An 8,702-nucleotide genomic window follows, 5' to 3' on the forward strand; every position below is an offset into this window, starting at 1 on the left:
AAGATGACCGCCGCTCGGCGACGGCCATCTTTAAAGCTGGAAGTGCCCTGCAGCTTCTACAGACCCGCGGCTGTCCCTGCCGTGCCAGAACAAGGATGAAGAGCCTAATGGCGCCTGCGCACTGAGGAGAGAAAGCAGGGGAAGAATCCACAGAAGCACATGGAAAAAACTTTTTTTTGTAAGTAAATTATTTTATTGTAAATGCAGTGTACTATTTAATGTCTGTTTTTGGCTTTTATTATTTAAATATTTAGGCTATTTCGTAAAGGGAAAGTAAATAAAAAAGTGAAATAAATGTTTTATTGTAATTATAAATGATGCTTTTTGATAACCCCGATCATGTGCGATTGCACCGGTGGCATTGTGGTGGTGGGCGATTCTGTGACCGCGTGGCCATCTGCACGGTTTTGTGCAAGATTGCTGTGCAGTCACAGATCGCCCAAGTGTGAACCTAGCCTTAAACTATAAAGAAAAGCTTTTGCGAGTTTTCCTCTCTTTCTCAGGTCTGGAACAATACCTGAGGAAGGAAAACTCTTGAAAACTTGTCTTTTAAGTATTGGGTTATTACAATAAAAAGGTATCATTGCATGCCACATTACTCTCGGATTTTGTAATCTTATTTACAGTATATATATTTATTTAGTTTTTTTCAGTATGATTTATTGGTGGAAATTATTAGTGCCCCCCCAGTTTTGACTGTGGTATTTTATGTGCCCCCCTATATATTGTTCCTAGTCGCCACTGCCTAACCATAGCACTAAATGCCCTTGTTCACATCTTTGCATAGATGTGAACAAGGGCTAATTATCAATTCTATGTAATAGTAGGACAAACCTAACAAATCCATAGTTGAGGGTGGATCTTAAAGGGTAATTCCACTTTGGAATTACCCCCACCCACACCACACCACACACACTGCTCTTACCTGTCAACAAATGTTCTTTTCATTCCACACCTGTGGTCAGTATATTCAATTCTGCTTGCAAATGGTGAATACTCATTAGTCAGCGCGATCACCTGACCAATGAGAAGCACTTATTAACGTTCCATTTGCATGCGAAATTTAACCTACAGAGTGCAGGGTTGCTGTGAACAGTCTTAGGCTAGGTTCACACCTAGGTGATTTATCGCGCAGACGAAAACGTGTGACAACCACACGAAAACAGCTCACCAGCCCAATCGCCTAGGTGTGAACCTAGCCTTACAGGTCCTGCGACAGGTGGTGGTGGGGGTTTGGAGGAGGCAGATTGGTGGGAGCAGTTCCAATTTCACAAAATCGCCCAGGAAAGTGGAATTACATGGGTTACAATCCGATTGTATAATAGCCTTCACATCTACCATCAAGTTTGAAGTACAACGGTCTAGCAGAATACTGATGCAAGAGAATCTTTAGGTTTGTCCTTATATTACATAGTTTTGGCAAATCTAAGGGAGATAGAACAGAGATTGTAGAGTGTATTGTAAGATTGTGAAGTCTATTGTGACCCTAAATGAGATGGTACAATCATATTTTATAGCCTGAGGTCAGAATGCAGCAGCATCTGTGGATACAGCCGGATCCCCAACATGAGAGCGGCTCCCCATCCCGTGGGGTACTCTGATGAGATGATGATGCAGATGACTAATTCAGCCATGCGCGGCTCAGCACCTCTTCCACGCACGAGGCATGTGTTCAACTGCTGTGTTCTGATTGGTCGGCTAAGAAACTGCGTCAGTCACTGCAATTCTAGTCATGATTCCTCCGCCAAATAGTTCTTCTTTATCACCTTCTTTTTGTATCGATATATGTCCTCGTCCTGCCGTGTTTATTGCTATAACACAACCTCTGATAATGTAAACTGTGTGGCAGGGATTGTTTGCGGGATAGGCGGCGGTGGAGTGATTTGGGACGAAGCGGCGAAGGGATCTGTGCGGCAGGTGTGGACTAGTGAAGCGGCTCTGCAGGGATCATCTTGCTTCTGTGTAGCTGCCGGCTACTGTCATACGGACGACACATAGAACGGAGCGAGGACACACCTGACTATAGGTAATGAGTAACCTGCCGCTACTTGCTGCAGGAGCTTCCACTTGTCAGGATGGGGAGGGTTGTGGGCGGCTCGTCATTCATTCATTCTGAAAGGGCTCGGGGCTAGGTGAAGCTCACTGACCGTTCTTCAGTTTTAATAACATTGTGCGGATGGGATGTCACTGGAGCTGTTCGGCTGGGGGTGGGATGTGTACTGATGTGAGGTGCAGGCTGACACCTCTGTAGTGACTGTGTGAAGGCCTGAGCTCGGCGTGTGTGTATGGTATAATGTCCGGGGATTATACTTCATATCATATCTAATACAGCTTGTCATTCCTCTACAACATCACAGGAGGTCAAACATGGCTACTCTTCTATAAAGTGCTGCATCAGAGGTTACCAGGGAGACGAGGGGGCGTGTCCTGCCGCAGAAAACTGGGCCCTTTCTGGCCTTTTTTTTAAGGGCCACAGCAGGTTTTTTCCATTAATTGTGCTGGTTTGTAAGCATATGATTAGAAAGAAATCCCATTCTTCTGAAAAAGAGGGTCACAATATCCCTAAACCCACTGGCACTGCATAATTTATGCTAGATCTAATAGAGATTGCACAATCAGATTGTGACGTGTGCGATCAAAAAGCCCTCCAATAGAATTAATAGAACAGAAGGTATTCAGGTCTCCCATCCATTCCCATCACATATCTCAGAAATAGGGCTTATTCCTCATGTCAGTGGGCGGAGCTATGCATATTACTGCTTGGTGATATGTACGCAATTCTCATTTTAGGTTTCCATTCTGTTTTGTCTTTGTATCGTATGCCAGGTTTTACATACATGGAGGGTGGTGGGTCTTGTCTGATGTGTGTGTGTGTGTGTGCGTGCGTGCTCGCTGTATAAATACTCAGCGTTTCATCTTGGCAGACACACCTGCCCAACTCCTTGCTGGAATGGCCGGTCGTCATTGTCTATTTGTAATTTGTGAAAATGCTCCAGGATTTGCGACTTACAATTACAGTGTTCTTCTGGCCCGTATGAATGTCTTGTTCCAGCGAGGCTGTGGTATGCGGAGTCTCAAATAGCCATAGCTGTTCTATATTAAGCATCATACACTGCAATGCACTGTGCCCTTTCCAAGGTCATTTGATGGCCGTGGATGAAGCATTTGCTTCTCAGGTCCGCAATCAATTTAAAAAAAAAAAAAAAAAAGCTGCATAGGTCAATAACCTAATCAGCAGGAAGGGACTTTTATGTGCCAAGCCTCCAGCAGCTCAGCCATTAATCCAGTATGACTTTTGCTGGAGTAGATGAGGACAGAAATGAAGACTGAACCATGCTAAATGAATGAGTGCATTTATAGACACAGGGTGGGTAGGATGGTAAGACCATCATATGATTATCTGTACTAGTATTACAGGATCGCACAGCCCTGAGTATCCTCAGTCCTTTAGGCCTCGTTCACACAGCTGAGCGTCCATGGGTGTTTTTTGAGTGGTTTGTACAGGCATTTTTTTCGTAAGCCCTGGCTCACACCTAGGTGTTTTTAAGCAGTTGGAAAAGCGCTTTTAAATGCCCAACACAAGAAATCCCATCATTTTCAATTGCCCCTGTTCACACCCGAACAGAAAAACGACAGGAGGAAACCGCCAAATGCCCGAAAAGGTACACAAGCTTCTTTGGGCAGTTAAAAGTGCGTTTTGCCCCCTAGACTCTAATGGAAATGCCGAAAACGCGCGGCAGAAGCATGTTGCATATTTCTGTGCGTGTTTTTGCGCGTGTAAACACGCGTTCATCCATTGCCCGCAGTGTTTCATAAGCTGCCAGTCAAAATGCATGTACAAGCGCACATCAAAATGTGCAAAACATGGGAATAACCGCACGCACATACTAAATGTGCCCCCTTGGTGTGAACTCAGCCTTAGTGTTTCAGGTTGAGAATTCTTTTACTTTTGGCCAATGCACATTACGTGTGTTTTTGTGCTTTTTTTTTTTTTTTTGCACTTCTTTTTAGCTGCTCCCTTTGAAATCCATGGGGGCCAAAACACTTGGCTGAGCTCCAAAAAAAGCTCATGTACTTATTCAAGTTATAGATATTTTACTACAAGCAATAGAACGCTCAGGTGTGAATAGTGACCATTGAAAACAATGGGATTCCTCCTGTGGAGTGTTGTAGTGCTCAGGTGTGAATGGAGCCTTATGGGTTCCTCTGGTCTTCGTCATCGGCACACGGAGGGCTTTGATATTTTTATTTCTACATGTAACAGCTCAGAGTCATGGTTAAACAGATCTCAATCAGGCATAAGAAGAAAAAAAAAACCCAACTTCAGATGATGTAATGGGAGATTCCATAGTGTCATAGGAACAGCTTCCTTGACACCCTAGGACAGGGGTAGCCAAACTCCGGCCCTCCAGCTGTGGTGGAACTACAAATCCCATGAGGCATTGAAAGATTCTCACAGCCACAGACATGACTCCCTGAGAGAGATGCATCATGGGATTTGTAGTTTCACCACAGCTGGAGGACCAGAGTTTGGCTACCCCTGCACTAGGATATTCCATGATGCAATAGGATCAATTCCTGGTATGTTCTCTGTCAGGGCTGGACAAATCCCAGGTGCCAGGTACCCAATTCTTCTTAAAAATGACAGCTGGTGTGTAACGTTTGAGGTTTTCTGTAGTTGTCAATGGAGCTCCTAAAAAAAAAATCTTGCTGGCTTCTGAATTGCACAGACTGGCTCCTAAATTCCAGAATAATTTATCCATCCCTGCTCTACGTACATTACGCAGTCAGACTGACTGCCCACCTAAAGGTGGCTGTACATGTGTCCATTTGTGATTGATCTAGGTATGAGCGATCACAAACAAACGATACATCAATTAAAATATCGAACTGTGCAACACATACGGTATCAATTTAAAAATATGATCTATTAGGATCTAATTAAAACGATCATTATTACAGATATTTATATAGTACTGTCATTTTATACAGCGCTCTAAATACTGCACGTTCACATCAGTCCCTGCCCCCAAGGAGCTTGCAATCTAAGGTCCCCATCATATATGCAGTCCTTGCCCTCAAGGAGCTTGCAATCTAAGGTCCCCATCACATAGGCATACGTATGAGGGCCAATTTACCTGCCAGCATGTCTGGAGTGTGGGAGGAAACCCATGCAAGCACAGGGAGAACATGCAAACTCCTTGCAGATAGTGACCTGGCCGGGATTTGAACCGGGGACCCCAGTACTGCAAGGCACTTTGCTTCCCAATTTAATTGAATTGATCTGCATTACAATCAGTTGTCCGACACGGACGCAAATATTATTTGTTTGGATCAAAAACTATTGATAAAATTCTGCTTTGGCCAAACAACTTGCAAGCTTCCAAACTGATCAATAGAATGGAGGGTCTGCAGTCTACAATTCTTATTCAATATCATTATTTTCTCTTCTTTTGTCCTCTGTTTACTATTGGGGAGATTTCGCTTATACATCCAGGAAGTAAAATTAGATCTGTCCAAAGCAAAGAGATATCCCTCTTAGATGTCAGAGGAGCCAGTTTCCCCATTGCAAGTTTTTCTCCTGTTCTAATGATAACTCAAACATAAAGGATTTCCAATCTCTTTGTGTACTGGAGACGATGGTGACCACAAAATATTATTTTCAAAAGGCAGCCAATATGGTATGTGCTCTTTAAAGAGGGACTCCAGCCAAAACATTTCTCATTATTGGGTTTCTGATGCCTGTGCGCCTGTTGATCACAGGGGAAGTGAGGGAAATTGCAGATAGCCATTAAACATTAAATGGACCGGTTTCCACATCCATTTTAAAATTGGCACTTTAAGTCAGTGCTGAACAAGTCCCAGATAGACAATGCTCCTTAAAAATACAGCTGACGTCTAACTTGTGAGATCTTATCTTATTGTAAATTGGGGGGGGGTTGTGACCTTGCTGGCCCCTGGATTGGTCAGACTGGCTCCTGAATTCCACATTGATTTGTCCACCTCTGCTTCAAGTACATTCCCTCAGAATCCATGCCAGTATGCCAGCAGTGGGCAGTAATACTCTTTGTGCTTTAAAATCTTATTTTGGAAGGCACTAGAGAGTAACATGCTTTTTGAAAGAGATGCTCAGTTTAAGGCTACTCATACTCCCATCCCCAGAGCGGCTGCTGAAATCATTATTTTACTCAGAGAAATGTTACACCTTTTTTATATAGGTCAAAGATCGGCTGTGTCTGTCCAGCTATCAGGTTCTCATACTTCAAGTGTTAATATTGCCCAACTGCTCTTCACATCCTCATTGCTTAGTCAGAGACTTCCCGTATTCTGTAATACAACGGATTAGCTGAGTAATATCCGACCAAGTATATTGAGGAGGGGACCTCCCCTGCCATAGATCTGTACTACTGGAATGAGTGACACAAAGAGGAAAGTCCTAGCAGTCTTTTTATGTGTGTGTGTGTTACTCTGTGTTGCAGCTTTTATTGTTAACTTGTTTCTATCTGTAAAACACAGTTTAGTGTAAGGTAATAACATTATACCAGTGTGATGTATGGCTTTCCAAACCTCACATCAAACTTTATTGCGCAGGCATAAGTATGCTGCTGTATGACCAGGTGCGCCTGTGGGTATCTACAACAGGATTGCACATATTAATGTGGAATTCAGGAGCCAGTCTGCCTATTCCAGTAGCCAGCATGATTTTATTTTGAGCTAGCGCCTATTTTAATTCCAAATATGTCAGGTTAGGCATTCCTCAGGTCACTGTTCTTCTAATACCTGCTTCCTACTGGATGATCAATACATCAAATAAAAGGTTCTGACCTCGTCACTGGGGTAGTTGTCAGTATTTGTCAACATAAGGCAATATTTTTTCCCCATCGTTATGTCACCCCAATGACAAGTTTTGCTAATTAAAACTAATTTAAATGAGACCAGCCAAGATTGGCATTTGATCTTGTTATATGTATGTGTTTTGATTTTTATGTTTTATCCTGATATGCACTAGAAAGCCTCAGTTCAGTCCCAATAGAGAGCCTGGCTGGAGGGTCACCTCTGTATAATGGGATGAATAAAGCAGGACTTTATGATTGTGTATCTCTCGCATGCTCGTGTGCAGTGGCACGTAGATTCTGGGCTTAGAGACAGAGGGAGGAGCGTCCTGGTGGCATGTCCTACAAGGGGAGGGGCGATGTAGCAGCTCATAAGATGTTTGCAGGGTTGCTGGATCAGCCCATCATTCGTGTCGGATGAGAGAGAGAGAGCACCAAGTGTTATGTAAGCTACATCCTACCATTCTCTTCATTCATATTGGGTATAGATTGCTACGCTGAGATCAGCTTATCCATTTCAAATTATTTCCCTTTTTTTATTTGTTTTTAAATATGTTGTTCTATGTAAAGGAAGCCTGTTCAGTAGATGGATGAAAGTGGATTTCATAGGAGGTTTGCTATTAACGGTGTCCTGTGTATGTTCTCACATTGCAGACTATTTTTAGAGCATTTGAAATGGACAGAAATAAAGTGATCAGAACGGAGAATTATTTTGTGGTAAATTGGAAATGCAGCCGGGATTTCTGCTCTGAGGAAGTGACTAATCCAGTGCAATGGAACAATGAGTTTTATACGTTCTGTGACTGGTCTTGCCTGTAGTCATCTGTAACATTCTGAATGTGGGTGGTAGTTCTAGTCACAGATCTTGGTGAGGGTGAGAAGTGTGTGAAAGGAACATTGTGCATTTGTGGTTTAGTTTTAATAGGTGCTTGGGCATGTTGAGGTATTTGCAGCTATGGGGAGTTATAGGGAACCGTTCTAAATGAGATAATATCCTGTGTGTCTTATACATTAGCTGGAATTGTAATGCTGTAGCTACATAAGTAACAAATTAACGTATTTTCCGTCTATAAGACACCCCCCATGTATAGGACGCCCCCCACTTTTCTTACCCAAAATTCAGAAATCAATATTTTCCATGCTCTTTTGCATAACTGATTACATCCAGCTTAAAATTTGCAGAGTAACACAGCCGCTTACTGGTACCGGTATTTTTTTTTGTTTTCCGACATTTTTATGGGCTCCCTGTTGCATCTGGGCACTGGCTACACGCTCTCTGCAGCATCAGCTGACGTCGGGTACATAAGGCTCATGATTGGAGGAAACCTGTTAGCTTGTCTCTGCAATCGGAAGTTTCACTCGTGAGGCTAGTTTGCAGAGGTATCGGCAGTTTCGCAACCGCAGTTCTCCTCTCGGCCCCCCTGTATAAGACGCCCCTCCATTTTTAGGTAAATATTTTTAAGAAAAAGTATAGTCTTATACACGGAAAAATACAGTAAGTACCATACAAGCTGCAGCTGGCAAAAAATGATTTTATTGCATTATTATTATTATTATTTATTATTATTACAACTAGAATAGTTGGTGGTTTTATTATGTTTTGTTATTATTAAGGATTGATATGGTGCCAACAGTTTGCACAGCACTTTATATCATAAAGGGAGACAGTACAGATGCAATACAAGGATTACGAGGGCCCTGCTCTTAAGAGCTTACAATCTAAAAGGGAAGGCAAGTGATACAAAAGGTAGTAACCTCCAGTTGTTTGATGGAGAGCGTTTTTAGGTAGGAGGTGGGATAGTTCTCCCTGAAGAGAGGCGTTTTCAGGGATCGCCTAAAGGTAGACACAGTAGGAGATAGCCAGATTGA

The 8,702-nt window shown here is 42.8% G+C and overlaps 1 protein-coding gene across 3 annotated transcripts in view; it reads left to right on the forward strand.

The window, feature by feature from the left end:
* Nucleotides 1–1,887: 1,887 nt before the first annotated feature.
* Nucleotides 1,888–8,702, forward strand: part of PKM (pyruvate kinase, muscle) — a 27,045-nt gene continuing 20,230 nt past the window's right edge. Inside the window, exon 1 of one of the 3 annotated variants that reach the window (XM_018552803.1) lies at nucleotides 1,888–2,026. The gene's annotated coding sequence lies outside the window, so the exon portion shown is untranslated. Of the gene's footprint in view, nucleotides 2,029–7,210; nucleotides 7,279–8,702 lie in introns of those variants that run through there. The other 2 variants (XM_018552801.1, XM_018552802.1) reach the window with 2 other exon arrangements.

The sequence above is a fragment of the Nanorana parkeri genome, unplaced genomic scaffold (assembly GCF_000935625.1).
Source record: "Nanorana parkeri isolate BGI_ZX_2015 unplaced genomic scaffold, ASM93562v1 scaffold97, whole genome shotgun sequence".
NCBI classification, from domain to species: Eukaryota; Metazoa; Chordata; class Amphibia; order Anura; family Dicroglossidae; genus Nanorana; species Nanorana parkeri.